Source organism: Amia ocellicauda, chromosome 2 (genome assembly GCF_036373705.1).
Source record: "Amia ocellicauda isolate fAmiCal2 chromosome 2, fAmiCal2.hap1, whole genome shotgun sequence".
NCBI classification, from domain to species: Eukaryota; Metazoa; Chordata; class Actinopteri; order Amiiformes; family Amiidae; genus Amia; species Amia ocellicauda.
Genome location: NC_089851.1, coordinates 57,629,439 through 57,651,703, shown reverse-complemented (window position 1 = coordinate 57,651,703; position 22,265 = coordinate 57,629,439). Strand labels below are relative to the sequence as shown.

Below are 22,265 nucleotides of genomic sequence, written 5' to 3'. Positions count from 1 at the left end.
ACTGTCAATCAGATGCTTGCCTTGCCGTCCATCCATCCATCCATCTATCTTTCTATGTATCTATGTCTCTCGATATCTAACTCTCTTGCTTGCTAACGCTCCCCCAATGGTCAGTAGCATAGTAGCATAACAGCAGATAACGGACAACTGTCAATCAGATGCTTGCCTTGCCGTCCATCCATCCATCTATCTATTTATCTATCTATGACTCTTGATATCTAACTCTCTTGCTTGCTATCGCTCCCCCAATGGTCAGTAGCATAGTAGCAAATCACGGACCACTGTCAATCAGGTGCTTGCCTTGCCGTCCATCCATCCATCCATCTATCTATCTATCTATCTATCTATGACTCTCAATATCTAACTCTCTTGCTTGCTATCGCTCCCCCAATGGTCAGTAGCATAGTAGCATAACAGCAGATCACGGACCACTGTCAATCAGATGCTTGCCTTGCAGTCCATCCATCTATCTATCTATCTATCTATAACTCTTGATATCTAACTCTCTTGCTTGCTATCGCTCCCCCAATGGTCAGTAGCATTGTAGCATAACAGCAGATCATGGACCACTGTCAATCAGATGCTTGCCTTGCCGTCCATCCATCCATCCATCTAGCTATGACTCTCGATATCTAACTCTCTTGCTTGCTATCGCTCCCCCAATGGTCAGTAGCATAGTTGCATAACAGCAGATCACAGACCACTGTCAATCAGATGCTTGCCTTGCCGTCCATCCATCCATCCATCTATCTATCTATCTATCTATGTCTCTCGATATCTAACTCTCTTGCTTGCTATCGCTCCCCCAATGGTCAGTAGCATAGTAGCATAACAGCAGATCACGGACCACTGTCAATCAGATGCTTGCCTTGCCGTCCATCCATCTATCTATCTATCCATCTATGACTCTTGATATCTAACTCTCTTGCTTGCTATCGCTCCCCCAATGGTCAGTAGCATAGTAGCATAACAGCAGATCACGGACCACTGTCAATCAGATGCTTGCCTTGCCGTCCATCCATCCATCTATCTATTTATCTATCTATGACTCTTGATATCTAACTCTCTTGCTTGCTATCGCTCCCCCAATGGTCAGTAGCATAGTAGCAAATCACGGACCACTGTCAATCAGGTGCTTGCCTTGCCGTCCATCCATCCATCCATCTATCTATCTATCTATCTATGACTCTCAATATCTAACTCTCTTGCTTGCTATCGCTCCCCCAATGGTCAGTAGCATTGTAGCATAACAGCAGATCACGGACCACTGTCAATCAGATGCTTGCCTTGCCGTCCATCCATCTATCTATCTATCTATCTATGACTCTTGATATCTAACTCTCTTGCTTGCTATCGCTCCCCCAATGGTCAGTAGCATAGTAGCATGACAGCAGATCACGGACCACTGTCAATCAGATGCTTGCCTTGCCGTCCATCCATCCATCCATCTATCTATGACTCTCGATATCTAACTCTCTTGCTTGCTATCGCTCCCCCAATGGTCAGTAGCATAGTTGCATAACAGCAGATCACAGACCACTGTCAATCAGATGCTTGCCTTGCCGTCCATCCATCCATCCATCTATCTTTCTATGTATCTATGTCTCTCGATATCTAACTCTCTTGCTTGCTATCGCTCCCCCAATGGTCAGTAGCATAGTAGCATAACAGCAGATCACGGACCACTGTCAATCAGATGCTTGCCTTGCCGTCCATCCATCTATCTATCTATCCATCTATGACTCTTGATATCTAACTCTCTTGCTTGCTATCGCTCCCCCAATGGTCAGTAGCATAGTAGCATAACAGCAGATCACGGACCACTGTCAATCAGATGCTTGCCTTGCCGTCCATCCATCCATCTATCTATTTATCTATCTATGACTCTTGATATCTAACTCTCTTGCTTGCTATCGCTCCCCCAATGGTCAGTAGCATAGTAGCAAATCACGGACCACTGTCAATCAGGTGCTTGCCTTGCCGTCCATCCATCCATCCATCTATCTATCTATCTATCTATGACTCTCAATATCTAACTCTCTTGCTTGCTATCGCTCCCCCAATGGTCAGTAGCATTGTAGCATAACAGCAGATCACGGACCACTGTCAATCAGATGCTTGCCTTGCCGTCCATCCATCTATCTATCTATCTATCTATGACTCTTGATATCTAACTCTCTTGCTTGCTATCGCTCCCCCAATGGTCAGTAGCATAGTAGCATGACAGCAGATCACGGACCACTGTCAATCAGATGCTTGCCTTGCCGTTCATCCATCCATCCATCTATCTATGACTCTCGATATCTAACTCTCTTGCTTGCTATCGCTCCCCCAATGGTCAGTAGCATAGTTGCATAACAGCAGATCACAGACCACTGTCAATCAGATGCTTGCCTTGCCGTCCATCCATCCATCCATCTATCTTTCTATGTATCTATGTCTCTCGATATCTAACTCTCTTGCTTGCTATCGCTCCCCCAATGGTCAGTAGCATAACAGCAGATCACGGAACACTGTCAATCAGATGCTTGCCTTGCCGTCCATCCATCCATCCATCTATCTATCTATCTATCTATCTATCTATGACTCTCGATATCTAACTCTCTTGCTTGCTATCGCTCCCCCAATGGTCAGTAGAATAGTAGCATATCAGCAGATCATGGACCACTGTCAATCAGATGCTTGCCTTGTCTTCCATCCATCCATCTATCTATCTATCTATCTATCTATCTAGCTATCTAGATAGCTATCAATCTATGACTCTCAATATCTAACTCTCTTGCTTGCTATCGCTCCCCCAATGGTCAGTAGAATAGTAGCATAACAGCAGATCACGGACCACTGTCAATCAGATGCTTGCCTTGCCGTCCATCCATCCATCCATCTATCTATCTATCTAGCTATTTAGCTAGCTATTTAGCTAGCTATCAATCTATGACTCTCAATATCTAACTCTCTTGCTTGCTATCGCTCCCCCAATGGTCACGTATGTTGCATTCAACGACAAAGAAAATCGTGTGCTGGAAATGATTTCTGGCAACTGTGAAGGAACTGCACGACTGCAGCAAGCACAACACCTCCGTCTGTGTCTGTGGCGCAATCGGTCAGCGTGTTCGGCTGTTATTCGAAAGGATGGTGGTTTGAATCCACCCAGGGACGGCCCACTTTTCCCCCCGCCCCTTGTTATTGTTTCTACTTCTGGCGGTCACCTTGCCAGACTGCGGCTACAGTAACCTTAAGCTGATTGCTGCAGACGGCCATCTTGGAAAAATGTATTGAGCGTTTAGAAACTTCCTTTCCATTGCCTAGGCCAACATAAACCAAGGCACTGCTAGGGGTCGAACCCAGGGTTTCCTGTTTACGAGACAGGCGCTTTGACCAACTAAGCCACGGTGCCAGGACTCTCCCATTCCCCAGTGCCTACACTCAGGCGTAAGAAACAAAACAAAACAAATCAAAACAAAACAAAACAAAACAAAACAAAACAAAACAAAACAAAACAAAACAAAACAAAACAAAACAAAACAAAACAAAACAAAACAAAACAAAACAAAATCTGGATGCAGGCTGCAACAAAGGAAGCACACAGAGGTGAAAACGTAAGGTTGACGGGAGCAACAAGCTCCCTGTTGCGACTGTCCAGGGGCGGCAATGGGAATTGGACGTTAGGTAAGTAGCATAGTAGCATAACAGCAGATCACGGACCACTGTCAATCAGATGCTTGCCTTTCCGTCCATCCATCCATCTATCTATCTATCTATCTATGACTCTCGATATCTAACTCTCTTGCTTGCTATCGCTCCCCCAATGGTCAGTAGCATAGTAGCATAACAGCAGATCACGGACCACTGTCAATCAGATGCTTGCCTTGCCGTCCATTTATCCATCCATCTATCTATCTATCTATCTATGACTCTCGATATCTAACTCTCTTGCTTGCTATCGCTCCCCCAATGGTCAGTAGCATAGTAGCATAACAGCAGATCACGGACCACTGTCAATCAGATGCTTGCCTTGCCGTCCATTTATCCATCCATCTATCTATCTATCTATCTATGACTCTCGATATCTAACTCTCTTGCTTGCTATCGCTCCCCCAATGGTCAGTAGCATAGTAGCATAACAGCAGATCACGGACCACTGTCAATCAGATGCTTGCCTTGCCGTCCATTTATCCATCCATCTATCTATCTATCTATCTATGACTCTCGATATCTAACTCTCTTGCTTGCTATCGCTCCCCCAATGGTCAGTAGCATAGTAGCATAACAGCAGATCACGGACCACTGTCAATCAGATGCTTGCCTTGCCGTCCATCCATCCATCTTTCTATCTATCTATCTAGCTATCTATCTAGCTATTTAGCTAGCTATCAATCTATGACTCTCAATATCTAACTCTCTTGCTTGCTATCGCTCCCCCAATGGTCACGTATGTTGCATTCAACGACAAAGAAAATCGTGTGCTGGCAATGATTTCTGGCAACTGTGAAGGAACTGCACGACTGCAGCAAGCACAACACCTCTGTCTGTGTCTGTGGCGCAATCGGTCAGCGTGTTCGGCTGTTAACCGAAAGGATGGTGGTTTGAATCCACCCAGGGACGGCCCACTTTTCCCCCCGCCCCTTGTTATTGTTTCTACTTCTGGCGGTCACCTTGCCAGACTGCGGCTACAGTAACCTTAAGCTGCTTGCTGCGGACGGCCATCTTGGAAAAATGTATTGAGCGTTTAGAAACTTCCTTTCCATTGCCTAGGCCAACATAAACCAAGGCACTGCTAGGAGTCGAACCCAGGGTTTCCTGTTTACGAGACAGGCGCTTTGACCAACTAAGCCAAGGTGCCAGGACTCTCCCATTCCCCAGTGCCTACACTCAGGCGTAAGAAACAAAACAAAACAAAACAAAACAAAACAAAACAAAACAAAACAAAACAAAACAAAACAAAACAAAACAAAACAAAACAAAACAAAACAAAACAAAACAAAACAAAACAAAACAAAACAAAATCTGGATGCAGGCTGCAACAAAGGAAGCACACAGAGGTGAAAACGTAAGGTTGACGGGAGCAACAAGCTCCCTGTTGCGACTGTCCAGGGGCGGCAATGGGAATTGGACGTTAGGTAAGTAGCATAGTAGCATAACAGCAGATCACGGACCACTGTCAATCAGATGCTTGCCTTTCCGTCCATCTATCTATCTATCTATCTATCTATCTATGACTCTCGATATCTAACTCTCTTGCTTGCTATCGCTCCCCCAATGGTCAGTAGCATAGTAGCATAACAGCAGATCACGGACCACTGTCAATCAGATGCTTGCCTTGCCGTCCATTTATCCATCCATCTATCTATCTATCTATCTATGACTCTCGATATCTAACTCTCTTGCTTGCTATCGCTCCCCCAATGGTCAGTAGCATAGTAGCATAACAGCAGATCACGGACCACTGTCAATCAGATGCTTGCCTTGCCGTCCATTTATCCATCCATCTATCTATCTATCTATCTATGACTCTCGATATCTAACTCTCTTGCTTGCTATCGCTCCCCCAATGGTCAGTAGCATAGTAGCATAACAGCAGATCACGGACCACTGTCAATCAGATGCTTGCCTTGCCGTCCATTTATCCATCCATCTATCTATCTATCTATCTATGACTCTCGATATCTAACTCTCTTGCTTGCTATCGCTCCCCCAATGGTCAGTAGCATAGTAGCATAACAGCAGATCACGGACCACTGTCAATCAGATGCTTGCCTTTCCGTCCATCTATCTATCTATCTATCTATCTATCTATGACTCTCGATATCTAACTCTCTTGCTTGCTATCGCTCCCCCAATGGTCAGTAGCATAGTAGCATAACAGCAGATCACGGACCACTGTCAATCAGATGCTTGCCTTGCCGTCCATTTATCCATCCATCTATCTATCTATCTATCTATGACTCTCGATATCTAACTCTCTTGCTTGCTATCGCTCCCCCAATGGTCAGTAGCATAGTAGCATAACAGCAGATCACGGACCACTGTCAATCAGATGCTTGCCTTGCCGTCCATTTATCCATCCATCTATCTATCTATCTATCTATGACTCTCGATATCTAACTCTCTTGCTTGCTATCGCTCCCCCAATGGTCAGTAGCATAGTAGCATATCAGCAGATCACGGACCACTGTCAATCAGATGCTTGCCTTGCCGTCCATCCATCCATCCATCTATGACTCTCGATATCTAACTCTCTTGCTTGCTATCGCTCCCCCAATGGTCAGTAGCATAGTAGCATAACAGCAGATCACGGACCACTGTCAATCAGATGCTTGCCTTGCCGTCCATCCATCCATCCATCTATCTATCTATCTATCTATGACTCTCCATATCTAACTCTCTTGCTTGCTATCGCTCCCCCAATGGTCAGTAGCATAGTAGCATAACAGCAGATCACGGACCACTGTCAATCAGATGCTTGCCTTGCCGTCCATCCATCCATCTATCTATCTATCTATCTAGCTATCTATCTAGCTATTTAGCTAGCTATCAATCTATGACTCTCAATATCTAACTCTCTTGCTTGCTATCGCTCCCCCAATGGTCACGTATGTTGCATTCAACGACAAAGAAAATCGTGTGCTGGCAATGATTTCTGGCAACTGTGAAGGAACTGCACGACTGCAGCAAGCACAACACCTCCGTCTGTGTCTGTGGCGCAATCGGTCAGCGTGTTCGGCTGTTAACCGAAAGGATGGTGGTTTGAATCCACCCAGGGACGGCCCACTTTTCCCCCCGCCCCTTGTTATTGTTTCTACTTCTGGCGGTCACCTTGCCAGACTGCGGCTACAGTAACCTTAAGCTGCTTGCTGCGGACGGCCATCTTGGAAAAATGTATTGAGCGTTTAGAAACTTCCTTTCCATTGCCTAGGCCAACATAAACCAAGGCACAGCTAGGAGTCGAACCCAGGGTTTCCTGTTTACGAGACAGGCGCTTTGACCAACTAAGCCACGGTGCCAGGACTCTCCCATTCCCCAGTGCCTACACTCAGGCGTAAGAAACAAAACAAAACAAAACAAAACAAAAAAACAAAACAAAACAAAACAAAACAAAACAAAACAAAACAAAACAAAACAAAACAAAACAAAACAAAACAAAACAAAACAAAATCTGGATGCAGGCTGCAACAAAGGAAGCACACAGAGGTGAAAACGTAAGGTTGACGGGAGCAACAAGCTCCCTGTTGCGACTGTCCAGGGGCGGCAATGGGAATTGGACGTTAGGTAAGTAGCATAGTAGCATAACAGCAGATCACGGACCACTGTCAATCAGATGCTTGCCTTTCCGTCCATCTATCTATCTATCTATCTATCTATCTATGACTCTCGATATCTAACTCTCTTGCTTGCTATCGCTCCCCCAATGGTCAGTAGCATAGTAGCATAACAGCAGATCACGGACCACTGTCAATCAGATGCTTGCCTTGCCGTCCATCCATCCATCCATCTATGACTCTCGATATCTAACTCTCTTGCTTGCTATCGCTCCCCCAATGGTCAGTAGCATAGTAGCATAACAGCAGATCACGGACCACTGTCAATCAGATGCTTGCCTTGCCGTCCATCCATCCATCCATCTATCTATCTATCTATCTATGACTCTCCATATCTAACTCTCTTTCTTGCTATCGCTCCCCCAATGGTCAGTAGCATAGTAGCATAACAGCAGATCACGGACCACTGTCAATCAGATGCTTGCCTTGCCGTCCATCCATCCATCCATCTATGACTCTCGATATCTAACTCTCTTGCTTGCTATCGCTCCCCCAATGGTCAGTAGCATAGTAGCATAACAGCAGATCACGGACCACTGTCAATCAGATGCTTGCCTTGCCGTCCATTTATCCATCCATCTATCTATCTATCTATCTATGACTCTCGATATCTAACTCTCTTGCTTGCTATCGCTCCCCCAATGGTCAGTAGCATAGTAGCATAACAGCAGATCACAGACCACTGTCAATCAGATGCTTGCCTTGCCGTCCATTTATCCATCCATCTATCTATCTATCTATCTATGACTCTCGATATCTAACTCTCTTGCTTGCTATCGCTCCCCCAATGGTCAGTAGCATAGTAGCATAACAGCAGATCACGGACCACTGTCAATCAGATGCTTGCCTTGCCGTCCATTTATCCATCCATCTATCTATCTATCTATCTATGACTCTCGATATCTAACTCTCTTGCTTGCTATCGCTCCCCCAATGGTCAGTAGCATAGTAGCATAACAGCAGATCACGGACCACTGTCAATCAGATGCTTGCCTTGCCGTCCATCCATCCATCTTTCTATCTATCTATCTAGCTATCTATCTAGCTATTTAGCTAGCTATCAATCTATGACTCTCAATATCTAACTCTCTTGCTTGCTATCGCTCCCCCAATGGTCACGTATGTTGCATTCAACGACAAAGAAAATCGTGTGCTGGCAATGATTTCTGGCAACTGTGAAGGAACTGCACGACTGCAGCAAGCACAACACCTCTGTCTGTGTCTGTGGCGCAATCGGTCAGCGTGTTCGGCTGTTAACCGAAAGGATGGTGGTTTGAATCCACCCAGGGACGGCCCACTTTTCCCCCCGCCCCTTGTTATTGTTTCTACTTCTGGCGGTCACCTTGCCAGACTGCGGCTACAGTAACCTTAAGCTGCTTGCTGCGGACGGCCATCTTGGAAAAATGTATTGAGCGTTTAGAAACTTCCTTTCCATTGCCTAGGCCAACATAAACCAAGGCACTGCTAGGAGTCGAACCCAGGGTTTCCTGTTTACGAGACAGGCGCTTTGACCAACTAAGCCACGGTGCCAGGACTCTCCCATTCCCCAGTGCCTACACTCAGGCGTAAGAAACAAAACAAAACAAAACAAAACAAAACAAAACAAAACAAAACAAAACAAAACAAAACAAAACAAAACAAAACAAAACAAAACAAAACAAAACAAAACAAAACAAAACAAAACAAAACAAAATCTGGATGCAGGCTGCAACAAAGGAAGCACACAGAGGTGAAAACGTAAGGTTGACGGGAGCAACAAGCTCCCTGTTGCGACTGTCCAGGGGCGGCAATGGGAATTGGACGTTAGGTAAGTAGCATAGTAGCATAACAGCAGATCACGGACCACTGTCAATCAGATGCTTGCCTTGCCGTCCATCCATCCATCCATCTATCTATCTATCTATCTATGACTCTCCATATCTAACTCTCTTGCTTGCTATCGCTCCCCCAATGGTCAGTAGCATAGTAGCATATCAGCAGATCACGGACCACTGTCAATCAGATGCTTGCCTTGCCGTCCATCCATCCATCCATCTATGACTCTCGATATCTAACTCTCTTGCTTGCTATCGCTCCCCCAATGGTCAGTAGCATAGTAGCATAACAGCAGATCACGGACCACTGTCAATCAGATGCTTGCCTTGCCGTCCATCCATCCATCCATCTATCTATCTATCTATCTATGACTCTCCATATCTAACTCTCTTGCTTGCTATCGCTCCCCCAATGGTCAGTAGCATAGTAGCATAACAGCAGATCACGGACCACTGTCAATCAGATGCTTGCCTTGCCGTCCATCCATCCATCTATCTATCTATCTATCTAGCTATCTATCTAGCTATTTAGCTAGCTATCAATCTATGACTCTCAATATCTAACTCTCTTGCTTGCTATCGCTCCCCCAATGGTCACGTATGTTGCATTCAACGACAAAGAAAATCGTGTGCTGGCAATGATTTCTGGCAACTGTGAAGGAACTGCACGACTGCAGCAAGCACAACACCTCCGTCTGTGTCTGTGGCGCAATCGGTCAGCGTGTTCGGCTGTTAACCGAAAGGATGGTGGTTTGAATCCACCCAGGGACGGCCCACTTTTCCCCCCGCCCCTTGTTATTGTTTCTACTTCTGGCGGTCACCTTGCCAGACTGCGGCTACAGTAACCTTAAGCTGCTTGCTGCGGACGGCCATCTTGGAAAAATGTATTGAGCGTTTAGAAACTTCCTTTCCATTGCCTAGGCCAACATAAACCAAGGCACAGCTAGGAGTCGAACCCAGGGTTTCCTGTTTACGAGACAGGCGCTTTGACCAACTAAGCCACGGTGCCAGGACTCTCCCATTCCCCAGTGCCTACACTCAGGCGTAAGAAACAAAACAAAACAAAACAAAACAAAAAAACAAAACAAAACAAAACAAAACAAAACAAAACAAAACAAAATCTGGATGCAGGCTGCAACAAAGGAAGCACACAGAGGTGAAAACGTAAGGTTGACGGGAGCAACAAGCTCCCTGTTGCGACTGTCCAGGGGCGGCAATGGGAATTGGACGTTAGGTAAGTAGCATAGTAGCATAACAGCAGATCACGGACCACTGTCAATCAGATGCTTGCCTTTCCGTCCATCTATCTATCTATCTATCTATCTATCTATGACTCTCGATATCTAACTCTCTTGCTTGCTATCGCTCCCCCAATGGTCAGTAGCATAGTAGCATAACAGCAGATCACGGACCACTGTCAATCAGATGCTTGCCTTGCCGTCCATCCATCCATCCATCTATGACTCTCGATATCTAACTCTCTTGCTTGCTATCGCTCCCCCAATGGTCAGTAGCATAGTAGCATAACAGCAGATCACGGACCACTGTCAATCAGATGCTTGCCTTGCCGTCCATCCATCCATCCATCTATCTATCTATCTATCTATGACTCTCCATATCTAACTCTCTTTCTTGCTATCGCTCCCCCAATGGTCAGTAGCATAGTAGCATAACAGCAGATCACGGACCACTGTCAATCAGATGCTTGCCTTGCCGTCCATCCATCCATCCATCTATGACTCTCGATATCTAACTCTCTTGCTTGCTATCGCTCCCCCAATGGTCAGTAGCATAGTAGCATAACAGCAGATCACGGACCACTGTCAATCAGATGCTTGCCTTGCCGTCCATTTATCCATCCATCTATCTATCTATCTATCTATGACTCTCGATATCTAACTCTCTTGCTTGCTATCGCTCCCCCAATGGTCAGTAGCATAGTAGCATAACAGCAGATCACAGACCACTGTCAATCAGATGCTTGCCTTGCCGTCCATTTATCCATCCATCTATCTATCTATCTATCTATGACTCTCGATATCTAACTCTCTTGCTTGCTATCGCTCCCCCAATGGTCAGTAGCATAGTAGCATAACAGCAGATCACGGACCACTGTCAATCAGATGCTTGCCTTGCCGTCCATTTATCCATCCATCTATCTATCTATCTATCTATGACTCTCGATATCTAACTCTCTTGCTTGCTATCGCTCCCCCAATGGTCAGTAGCATAGTAGCATAACAGCAGATCACGGACCACTGTCAATCAGATGCTTGCCTTGCCGTCCATCCATCCATCTTTCTATCTATCTATCTAGCTATCTATCTAGCTATTTAGCTAGCTATCAATCTATGACTCTCAATATCTAACTCTCTTGCTTGCTATCGCTCCCCCAATGGTCACGTATGTTGCATTCAACGACAAAGAAAATCGTGTGCTGGCAATGATTTCTGGCAACTGTGAAGGAACTGCACGACTGCAGCAAGCACAACACCTCTGTCTGTGTCTGTGGCGCAATCGGTCAGCGTGTTCGGCTGTTAACCGAAAGGATGGTGGTTTGAATCCACCCAGGGACGGCCCACTTTTCCCCCCGCCCCTTGTTATTGTTTCTACTTCTGGCGGTCACCTTGCCAGACTGCGGCTACAGTAACCTTAAGCTGCTTGCTGCGGACGGCCATCTTGGAAAAATGTATTGAGCGTTTAGAAACTTCCTTTCCATTGCCTAGGCCAACATAAACCAAGGCACTGCTAGGAGTCGAACCCAGGGTTTCCTGTTTACGAGACAGGCGCTTTGACCAACTAAGCCAAGGTGCCAGGACTCTCCCATTCCCCAGTGCCTACACTCAGGCGTAAGAAACAAAACAAAACAAAACAAAACAAAACAAAACAAAACAAAACAAAACAAAACAAAACAAAACAAAACAAAACAAAACAAAACAAAACAAAACAAAACAAAACAAAACAAAACAAAACAAAACAAAATCTGGATGCAGGCTGCAACAAAGGAAGCACACAGAGGTGAAAACGTAAGGTTGACGGGAGCAACAAGCTCCCTGTTGCGACTGTCCAGGGGCGGCAATGGGAATTGGACGTTAGGTAAGTAGCATAGTAGCATAACAGCAGATCACGGACCACTGTCAATCAGATGCTTGCCTTTCCGTCCATCTATCTATCTATCTATCTATCTATCTATGACTCTCGATATCTAACTCTCTTGCTTGCTATCGCTCCCCCAATGGTCAGTAGCATAGTAGCATAACAGCAGATCACGGACCACTGTCAATCAGATGCTTGCCTTGCCGTCCATCCATCCATCCATCTATGACTCTCGATATCTAACTCTCTTGCTTGCTATCGCTCCCCCAATGGTCAGTAGCATAGTAGCATAACAGCAGATCACGGACCACTGTCAATCAGATGCTTGCCTTGCCGTCCATCCATCCATCCATCTATCTATCTATCTATCTATGACTCTCCATATCTAACTCTCTTGCTTGCTATCGCTCCCCCAATGGTCAGTAGCATAGTAGCATATCAGCAGATCACGGACCACTGTCAATCAGATGCTTGCCTTGCCGTCCATCCATCCATCCATCTATGACTCTCGATATCTAACTCTCTTGCTTGCTATCGCTCCCCCAATGGTCAGTAGCATAGTAGCATAACAGCAGATCACGGACCACTGTCAATCAGATGCTTGCCTTGCCGTCCATCCATCCATCCATCTATCTATCTATCTATCTATGACTCTCCATATCTAACTCTCTTGCTTGCTATCGCTCCCCCAATGGTCAGTAGCATAGTAGCATAACAGCAGATCACGGACCACTGTCAATCAGATGCTTGCCTTGCCGTCCATCCATCCATCTATCTATCTATCTATCTAGCTATCTATCTAGCTATTTAGCTAGCAATCAATCTATGACTCTCAATATCTAACTCTCTTGCTTGCTATCGCTCCCCCAATGGTCACGTATGTTGCATTCAACGACAAAGAAAATCGTGTGCTGGCAATGATTTCTGGCAACTGTGAAGGAACTGCACGACTGCAGCAAGCACAACACCTCCGTCTGTGTCTGTGGCGCAATCGGTCAGCGTGTTCGGCTGTTAACCGAAAGGATGGTGGTTTGAATCCACCCAGGGACGGCCCACTTTTCCCCCCGCCCCTTGTTATTGTTTCTACTTCTGGCGGTCACCTTGCCAGACTGCGGCTACAGTAACCTTAAGCTGCTTGCTGCGGACGGCCATCTTGGAAAAATGTATTGAGCGTTTAGAAACTTCCTTTCCATTGCCTAGGCCAACATAAACCAAGGCACAGCTAGGAGTCGAACCCAGGGTTTCCTGTTTACGAGACAGGCGCTTTGACCAACTAAGCCACGGTGCCAGGACTCTCCCATTCCCCAGTGCCTACACTCAGGCGTAAGAAACAAAACAAAACAAAACAAAACAAAAAACAAAACAAAACAAAACAAAACAAAACAAAACAAAACAAAACAAAACAAAACAAAACAAAACAAAACAAAACAAAACAAAATCTGGATGCAGGCTGCAACAAAGGAAGCACACAGAGGTGAAAACGTAAGGTTGACGGGAGCAACAAGCTCCCTGTTGCGACTGTCCAGGGGCGGCAATGGGAATTGGACGTTAGGTAAGTAGCATAGTAGCATAACAGCAGATCACGGACCACTGTCAATCAGATGCTTGCCTTTCCGTCCATCTATCTATCTATCTATCTATCTATCTATGACTCTCGATATCTAACTCTCTTGCTTGCTATCGCTCCCCCAATGGTCAGTAGCATAGTAGCATAACAGCAGATCACGGACCACTGTCAATCAGATGCTTGCCTTGCCGTCCATCCATCCATCCATCTATGACTCTCGATATCTAACTCTCTTGCTTGCTATCGCTCCCCCAATGGTCAGTAGCATAGTAGCATAACAGCAGATCACGGACCACTGTCAATCAGATGCTTGCCTTGCCGTCCATCCATCCATCCATCTATCTATCTATCTATCTATGACTCTCCATATCTAACTCTCTTTCTTGCTATCGCTCCCCCAATGGTCAGTAGCATAGTAGCATAACAGCAGATCACGGACCACTGTCAATCAGATGCTTGCCTTGCCGTCCATCCATCCATCCATCTATGACTCTCGATATCTAACTCTCTTGCTTGCTATCGCTCCCCCAATGGTCAGTAGCATAGTAGCATAACAGCAGATCACGGACCACTGTCAATCAGATGCTTGCCTTGCCGTCCATTTATCCATCCATCTATCTATCTATCTATCTATGACTCTCGATATCTAACTCTCTTGCTTGCTATCGCTCCCCCAATGGTCAGTAGCATAGTAGCATAACAGCAGATCACGGACCACTGTCAATCAGATGCTTGCCTTGCCGTCCATCCATCCATCTTTCTATCTATCTATCTAGCTATCTATCTAGCTATTTAGCTAGCTATCAATCTATGACTCTCAATATCTAACTCTCTTGCTTGCTATCGCTCCCCCAATGGTCACGTATGTTGCATTCAACGACAAAGAAAATCGTGTGCTGGCAATGATTTCTGGCAACTGTGAAGGAACTGCACGACTGCAGCAAGCACAACACCTCTGTCTGTGTCTGTGGCGCAATCGGTCAGCGTGTTCGGCTGTTAACCGAAAGGATGGTGGTTTGAATCCACCCAGGGACGGCCCACTTTTCCCCCCGCCCCTTGTTATTGTTTCTACTTCTGGCGGTCACCTTGCCAGACTGCGGCTACAGTAACCTTAAGCTGCTTGCTGCGGACGGCCATCTTGGAAAAATGTATTGAGCGTTTAGAAACTTCCTTTCCATTGCCTAGGCCAACATAAACCAAGGCACTGCTAGGAGTCGAACCCAGGGTTTCCTGTTTACGAGACAGGCGCTTTGACCAACTAAGCCACGGTGCCAGGACTCTCCCATTCCCCAGTGCCTACACTCAGGCGTAAGAAACAAAACAAAACAAAACAAAACAAAACAAAACAAAACAAAACAAAACAAAACAAAACAAAACAAAACAAAACAAAACAAAACAAAACAAAACAAAACAAAATCTGGATGCAGGCTGCAACAAAGGAAGCACACAGAGGTGAAAACGTAAGGTTGACGGGAGCAACAAGCTCCCTGTTGCGACTGTCCAGGGGCGGCAATGGGAATTGGACGTTAGGTAAGTAGCATAGTAGCATAACAGCAGATCACGGACCACTGTCAATCAGATGCTTGCCTTTCCGTCCATCTATCTATCTATCTATCTATCTATCTATGACTCTCGATATCTAATTCTCTTGCTTGCTATCGCTCCCCCAATGGTCAGTAGCATAGTAGCATAACAGCAGATCACGGACCACTGTCAATCAGATGCTTGCCTTGCCGTCCATCCATCCATCCATCTATGACTCTCGATATCTAACTCTCTTGCTTGCTATCGCTCCCCCAATGGTCAGTAGCATAGTAGCATAACAGCAGATCACGGACCACTGTCAATCAGATGCTTGCCTTGCCGTCCATCCATCCATCCATCTATCTATCTATCTATCTATGACTCTCCATATCTAACTCTCTTGCTTGCTATCGCTCCCCCAATGGTCAGTAGCATAGTAGCATATCAGCAGATCACGGACCACTGTCAATCAGATGCTTGCCTTGCCGTCCATCCATCCATCCATCTATGACTCTCGATATCTAACTCTCTTGCTTGCTATCGCTCCCCCAATGGTCAGTAGCATAGTAGCATAACAGCAGATCACGGACCACTGTCAATCAGATGCTTGCCTTGCCGTCCATCCATCCATCCATCTATCTATCTATCTATCTATGACTCTCCATATCTAACTCTCTTGCTTGCTATCGCTCCCCCAATGGTCAGTAGCATAGTAGCATAACAGCAGATCACGGACCACTGTCAATCAGATGCTTGCCTTGCCGTCCATCCATCCATCTATCTATCTATCTATCTAGCTATCTATCTAGCTATTTAGCTAGCTATCAATCTATGACTCTCAATATCTAACTCTCTTGCTTGCTATCGCTCCCCCAATGGTCACGTATGTTGCATTCAACGACAAAGAAAATCGTGTGCTGGCAATGATTTCTGGCAACTGTGAAGGAACTGCACGACTGCAGCAAGCACAACACCTCCGTCTGTGTCTGTGGCGCAATCGGTCAGCGTGTTCGGCTGTTAACCGAAAGGATGGTGGTTTGAATCCACCCAGGGACGGCCCACTTTTCCCCCCGCCCCTTGTTATTGTTTCTACTTCTGGCGGTCACCTTGCCAGACTGCGGCTACAGTAACCTTAAGCTGCTTGCTGCGGACGGCCATCTTGGAAAAATGTATTGAGCGTTTAGAAACTTCCTTTCCATTGCCTAGGCCAACATAAACCAAGGCACAGCTAGGAGTCGAACCCAGGGTTTCCTGTTTACGAGACAGGCGCTTTGACCAACTAAGCCACGGTGCCAGGACTCTCCCATTCCCCAGTGCCTACACTCAGGCGTAAGAAACAAAACAAAACAAAACAAAACAAAAAACAAAACAAAACAAAACAAAACAAAACAAAACAAAACAAAATCTGGATGCAGGCTGCAACAAAGGAAGCACACAGAGGTGAAAACGTAAGGTTGACGGGAGCAACAAGCTCCCTGTTGCGACTGTCCAGGGGCGGCAATGGGAATTGGACGTTAGGTAAGTAGCATAGTAGCATAACAGCAGATCACGGACCACTGTCAATCAGATGCTTGCCTTTCCGTCCATCTATCTATCTATCTATCTATCTATCTATGACTCTCGATATCTAACTCTCTTGCTTGCTATCGCTCCCCCAATGGTCAGTAGCATAGTAGCATAACAGCAGATCACGGACCACTGTCAATCAGATGCTTGCCTTGCCGTCCATCCATCCATCCATCTATCTATCTATCTATCTATGACTCTCCATATCTAACTCTCTTGCTTGCTATCGCTCCCCCAATGGTCAGTAGCATAGTAGCATATCAGCAGATCACGGACCACTGTCAATCAGATGCTTGCCTTGCCGTCCATCCATCCATCCATCTATGACTCTCGATATCTAACTCTCTTGCTTGCTATCGCTCCCCCAATGGTCAGTAGCATAGTAGCATAACAGCAGATCACGGACCACTGTCAATCAGATGCTTGCCTTGCCGTCCATCCATCCATCCATCTATCTATCTATCTATCTATGACTCTCCATATCTAACTCTCTTGCTTGCTATCGCTCCCCCAATGGTCAGTAGCATAGTAGCATAACAGCAGATCACGGACCACTGTCAATCAGATGCTTGCCTTGCCGTCCATCCATCCATCTATCTATCTATCTATCTAGCTATCTATCTAGCTATTTAGCTAGCTATCAATCTATGACTCTCAATATCTAACTCTCTTGCTTGCTATCGCTCCCCCAATGGTCACGTATGTTGCATTCAACGACAAAGAAAATCGTGTGCTGGCAATGATTTCTGGCAACTGTGAAGGAACTGCACGACTGCAGCAAGCACAACACCTCCGTCTGTGTCTGTGGCGCAATCGGTCAGCGTGTTCGGCTGTTAACCGAAAGGATGGTGGTTTGAATCCACCCAGGGACGGCCCACTTTTCCCCCCGCCCCTTGTTATTGTTTCTACTTCTGGCGGTCACCTTGCCAGACTGCGGCTACAGTAACCTTAAGCTGCTTGCTGCGGACGGCCATCTTGGAAAAATGTATTGAGCGTTTAGAAACTTCCTTTCCATTGCCTAGGCCAACATAAACCAAGGCACAGCTAGGAGTCGAACCCAGGGTTTCCTGTTTACGAGACAGGCGCTTTGACCAACTAAGCCACGGTGCCAGGACTCTCCCATTCCCCAGTGCCTACACTCAGGCGTAAGAAACAAAACAAAACAAAACAAAACAAAAAACAAAACAAAACAAAACAAAACAAAACAAAACAAAACAAAATCTGGATGCAGGCTGCAACAAAGGAAGCACACAGAGGTGAAAACGTAAGGTTGACGGGAGCAACAAGCTCCCTGTTGCGACTGTCCAGGGGCGGCAATGGGAATTGGACGTTAGGTAAGTAGCATAGTAGCATAACAGCAGATCACGGACCACTGTCAATCAGATGCTTGCCTTTCCGTCCATCTATCTATCTATCTATCTATCTATCTATGACTCTCGATATCTAACTCTCTTGCTTGCTATCGCTCCCCCAATGGTCAGTAGCATAGTAGCATAACAGCAGATCACGGACCACTGTCAATCAGATGCTTGCCTTGCCGTCCATCCATCCATCCATCTATCTATCTATCTATCTATGACTCTCCATATCTAACTCTCTTTCTTGCTATCGCTCCCCCAATGGTCAGTAGCATAGTAGCATAACAGCAGATCACGGACCACTGTCAATCAGATGCTTGCCTTGCCGTCCATCCATCCATCCATCTATGACTCTCGATATCTAACTCTCTTGCTTGCTATCGCTCCCCCAATGGTCAGTAGCATAGTAGCATAACAGCAGATCACGGACCACTGTCAATCAGATGCTTGCCTTGCCGTCCATCCATCCATCCATCTATCTATCTATCTATCTATGACTCTCCATATCTAACTCTCTTTCTTGCTATCGCTCCCCCAATGGTCAGTAGCATAGTAGCATAACAGCAGATCACGGACCACTGTCAATCAGATGCTTGCCTTGCCGTCCATCCATCCATCCATCTATGACTCTCGATATCTAACTCTCTTGCTTGCTATCGCTCCCCCAATGGTCAGTAGCATAGTAGCATAACAGCAGATCACGGACCACTGTCAATCAGATGCTTGCCTTGCCGTCCATCCATCCATCCATCTATCTATCTATCTATCTATGACTCTCCATATCTAACTCTCTTGCTTGCTATCGCTCCCCCAATGGTCAGTAGCATAGTAGCATAACAGCAGATCACGGACCACTGTCAATCAAATGCTTGCCTTGCCGTCCATCCATCCATCTATCTATCTATCTATCTATCTATCTAGCTATCTATCTAGCTATTTAGCTAGCTATCAATCTATGACTCTCAATATCTAACTCTCTTGCTTGCTATCGCTCCCCCAATGGTCACGTATGTTGCATTCAACGACAAAGAAAATCGTGTGCTGGCAATGATTTCTGGCAACTGTGAAGGAACTGCACGACTGCAGCAAGCACAACACCTCTGTCTGTGTCTGTGGCGCAATCGGTCAGCGTGTTCGGCTGTTAACCGAAAGGATGGTGGTTTGAATCCACCCAGGGACGGCCCACTTTTCCCCCCGCCCCTTGTTATTGTTTCTACTTCTGGCGGTCACCTTGCCAGACTGCGGCTACAGTAACCTTAAGCTGCTTGCTGCGGACGGCCATCTTGGAAAAATGTATTGAGCGTTTAGAAACTTCCTTTCCATTGCCTAGGCCAACATAAACCAAGGCACAGCTAGGAGTCGAACCCAGGGTTTCCTGTTTACGAGACAGGCACTTTGACCAACTAAGCCACGGTGCCAGGACTCTCCCATTCCCCAGTGCCTACACTCAGGCGTAAGAAACAAAACAAAACAAAACAAAACAAAACAAAACAAAACAAAACAAAACAAAACAAAACAAAACAAAACAAAACAAAACAAAACAAAACAAAACAAAACAAAACAAAACAAAACAAAACAAAACAAAATCTGGATGCAGGCTGCAACAAAGGAAGCACACAGAGGTGAAAACGTAAGGTTGACGGGAGCAACAAGCTCCCTGTTGCGACTGTCCAGGGGCGGCAATGGGAATTGGACGTTAGGTAAGTAGCATAGTAGCATAACAGCAGATCACGGACCACTGTCAATCAGATGCTTGCCTTTCCGTCCATCTATCTATCTATCTATCTATCTATCTATGACTCTCGATATCTAACTCTCTTGCTTGCTATCGCTCCCCCAATGGTCAGTAGCATAGTAGCATAACAGCAGATCACGGACCACTGTCAATCAGATGCTTGCCTTGCCGTCCATCCATCCATCCATCTATGACTCTCGATATCTAACTCTCTTGCTTGCTATCGCTCCCCCAATGGTCAGTAGCATAGTAGCATAACAGCAGATCACGGACCACTGTCAATCAGATGCTTGCCTTGCCGTCCATCCATCCATCCATCTATCTATCTATCTATCTATGACTCTACATATCTAACTCTCTTGCTTGCTATTGCTCCCCCAATGGTCAGTAGCATAGTAGCATAACAGCAGATCACGGACCACTGTCAATCAGATGCTTGCCTTGCCGTCCATCCATCCATCTATCTATCTATCTATCTAGCTATCTATCTAGCTATTTAGCTAGCTATCAATCTATGACTCTCAATATCTAACTCTCTTGCTTGCTATCGCTCCCCCAATGGTCACGTATGTTGCATTCAACGACAAAGAAAATCGTGTGCTGGCAATGATTTCTGGCAACTGTGAAGGAACTGCACGACTGCAGCAAGCACAACACCTCCGTCTGTGTCTGTGGCGCAATCGGTCAGCGTGTTCGGCTGTTAACCGAAAGGATGGTGGTTTGAATCCACCCAGGGACGGCCCACTTTTCCCCCCGCCCCTTGTTATTGTTTCTACTTCTGGCGGTCACCTTGCCAGACTGCGGCTACAGTAACCTTAAGCTGCTTGCTGCGGACGGCCATCTTGGAAAAATGTATTGAGCGTTTAGAAACTTCCTTTCCATTGCCTAGGCCAACATAAACCAAGGCACTGCTAGGAGTCGAACCCAGGGTTTCCTGTTTACGAGACAGGCGCTTTGACCAACTAAGCCACGGTGCCAGGACTCTCCCAATCCCCAGTGCCTACACTCAGGCGTAAGAAACAAAACAAAACAAAACAAAACAAAACAAAACAAAACAAAACAAAACAAAACAAAACAAAACAAAACAAAACAAAACAAAACAAAACAAAACAAAATCTGGATGCAGGCTGCAACAAAGGAAGCACACAGAGGTGAAAACGTAAGGTTGACGGGAGCAACAAGCTCCCTGTTGCGACTGTCCAGGGGCGGCAATGGGAATTGGACGTTAGGTAAGTAGCATAGTAGCATAACAGCAGATCACGGACCACTGTCAATCAGATGCTTGCCTTTCCGTCCATCCATCCATCCATCTATCTATGACTCTCGATATCTAACTCTCTTGCTTGCTATCGCTCCCCCAATGGTCAGTAGCATTGTAGCATAACAGCAGATCACGGACCACTGTCAATCAGATGCTTGCCTTGCCGTCCATCCATCCATCCATCTATCTATGACTCTCGATATCTAACTCTCTTGCTTGCTATCGCTCCCCCAATGGTCAGTAGCATAGTAGCATAACAGCAGATCACGGACCACTGTCAATCAGATGCTTGCCTTGCCGTCCATACATCCATCTATCTATGACTCTCGATATCTAACTCTATTGCTTGCTATCGCTCCCCCAATGACAGGCAATCCCGCGTGACAGGCGGGGATACTCACCACTATACTAACGAGGAGCCGGGCTTGCCACCTCCCACCTTCTCCGCCCCCAGATCTTTCGCCACGCCCCTTTCCGATTCTGAATGTCTCAGGGCAAGGCGAGGGCAGCATCGCTGCCTCCCCTGCCTGCTTTATTCCACCTTGTTAGTGTCCTTCGGTCAGCTCAGGCTCCGGAAAGCACTCCTGGACCGCGACCCGTTGCGCTAGGGCCCTGCCCGGAAGTCAGGATGGCCGAGCGGTCTAAGGCGCTGCGTTCAGGTCGCAGTCTCCCCTGGAGGTGTGGGTTCGAATCTCACTGCTGACAACAGTGTGTGCTCCTTTTTGCCCCTTTTGAAACGGGTCAAGGATGGCGCCCTCCCTGGTCCTTTCAGCACGTGAGCCAAAAAACGAACACTTCAGTGACTGCGAAGCGGGGCCAAGCGGGCTCGTCCGGGAGTTGAAGCCAGGGCCTCTCGCACCCGAAGCGAGAATCATACCCTAGACCAACGAGCCAAGTTAACGGACGGTGTCGCAGTTTCTGCTCGGCAAGCACGTAACTGCTTGGGGCAGACCGGGAGACCTACGCTCACTGACTGATAGCATGGACTGTAGCGCTGACGTGTCTTTCCAGAATGGTAACCCCAT

General features: G+C 46.3%; 10 non-coding genes across 10 annotated transcripts; all 10 read right to left on the bottom strand.

Annotated features, from left to right (window-relative positions):
* Positions 1-3,323: 3,323 nt before the first annotated feature.
* On the bottom strand, positions 3,324-3,397 carry trnat-cgu (transfer RNA threonine (anticodon CGU)). Its single transcript has one exon. It is a non-coding gene; the product is annotated as a tRNA-Thr (tRNA).
* A 3,533-nt stretch (positions 3,398-6,930) lies between these two features.
* trnat-cgu (transfer RNA threonine (anticodon CGU)) lies at positions 6,931-7,004 on the bottom strand. Its single transcript has one exon. It is a non-coding gene; the product is annotated as a tRNA-Thr (tRNA).
* Positions 7,005-8,775: 1,771 nt separating this feature from the next.
* trnat-cgu (transfer RNA threonine (anticodon CGU)) lies at positions 8,776-8,849 on the bottom strand. The gene has a single exon. It is a non-coding gene; the product is annotated as a tRNA-Thr (tRNA).
* Positions 8,850-10,068: 1,219 nt separating this feature from the next.
* On the bottom strand, positions 10,069-10,142 carry trnat-cgu (transfer RNA threonine (anticodon CGU)). Its single transcript has one exon. It is a non-coding gene; the product is annotated as a tRNA-Thr (tRNA).
* A 3,301-nt stretch (positions 10,143-13,443) lies between these two features.
* Positions 13,444-13,517, bottom strand: trnat-cgu (transfer RNA threonine (anticodon CGU)). The gene has a single exon. It is a non-coding gene; the product is annotated as a tRNA-Thr (tRNA).
* Positions 13,518-14,995: 1,478 nt separating this feature from the next.
* Positions 14,996-15,069, bottom strand: trnat-cgu (transfer RNA threonine (anticodon CGU)). The gene has a single exon. It is a non-coding gene; the product is annotated as a tRNA-Thr (tRNA).
* A 1,471-nt stretch (positions 15,070-16,540) lies between these two features.
* On the bottom strand, positions 16,541-16,614 carry trnat-cgu (transfer RNA threonine (anticodon CGU)). The gene has a single exon. It is a non-coding gene; the product is annotated as a tRNA-Thr (tRNA).
* Positions 16,615-17,922: 1,308 nt separating this feature from the next.
* Positions 17,923-17,996, bottom strand: trnat-cgu (transfer RNA threonine (anticodon CGU)). The gene has a single exon. It is a non-coding gene; the product is annotated as a tRNA-Thr (tRNA).
* Positions 17,997-19,588: 1,592 nt separating this feature from the next.
* trnat-cgu (transfer RNA threonine (anticodon CGU)) lies at positions 19,589-19,662 on the bottom strand. The gene has a single exon. It is a non-coding gene; the product is annotated as a tRNA-Thr (tRNA).
* Positions 19,663-20,882: 1,220 nt separating this feature from the next.
* On the bottom strand, positions 20,883-20,956 carry trnat-cgu (transfer RNA threonine (anticodon CGU)). Its single transcript has one exon. It is a non-coding gene; the product is annotated as a tRNA-Thr (tRNA).
* Between the last annotated feature and the right edge of the window lie 1,309 nt (positions 20,957-22,265).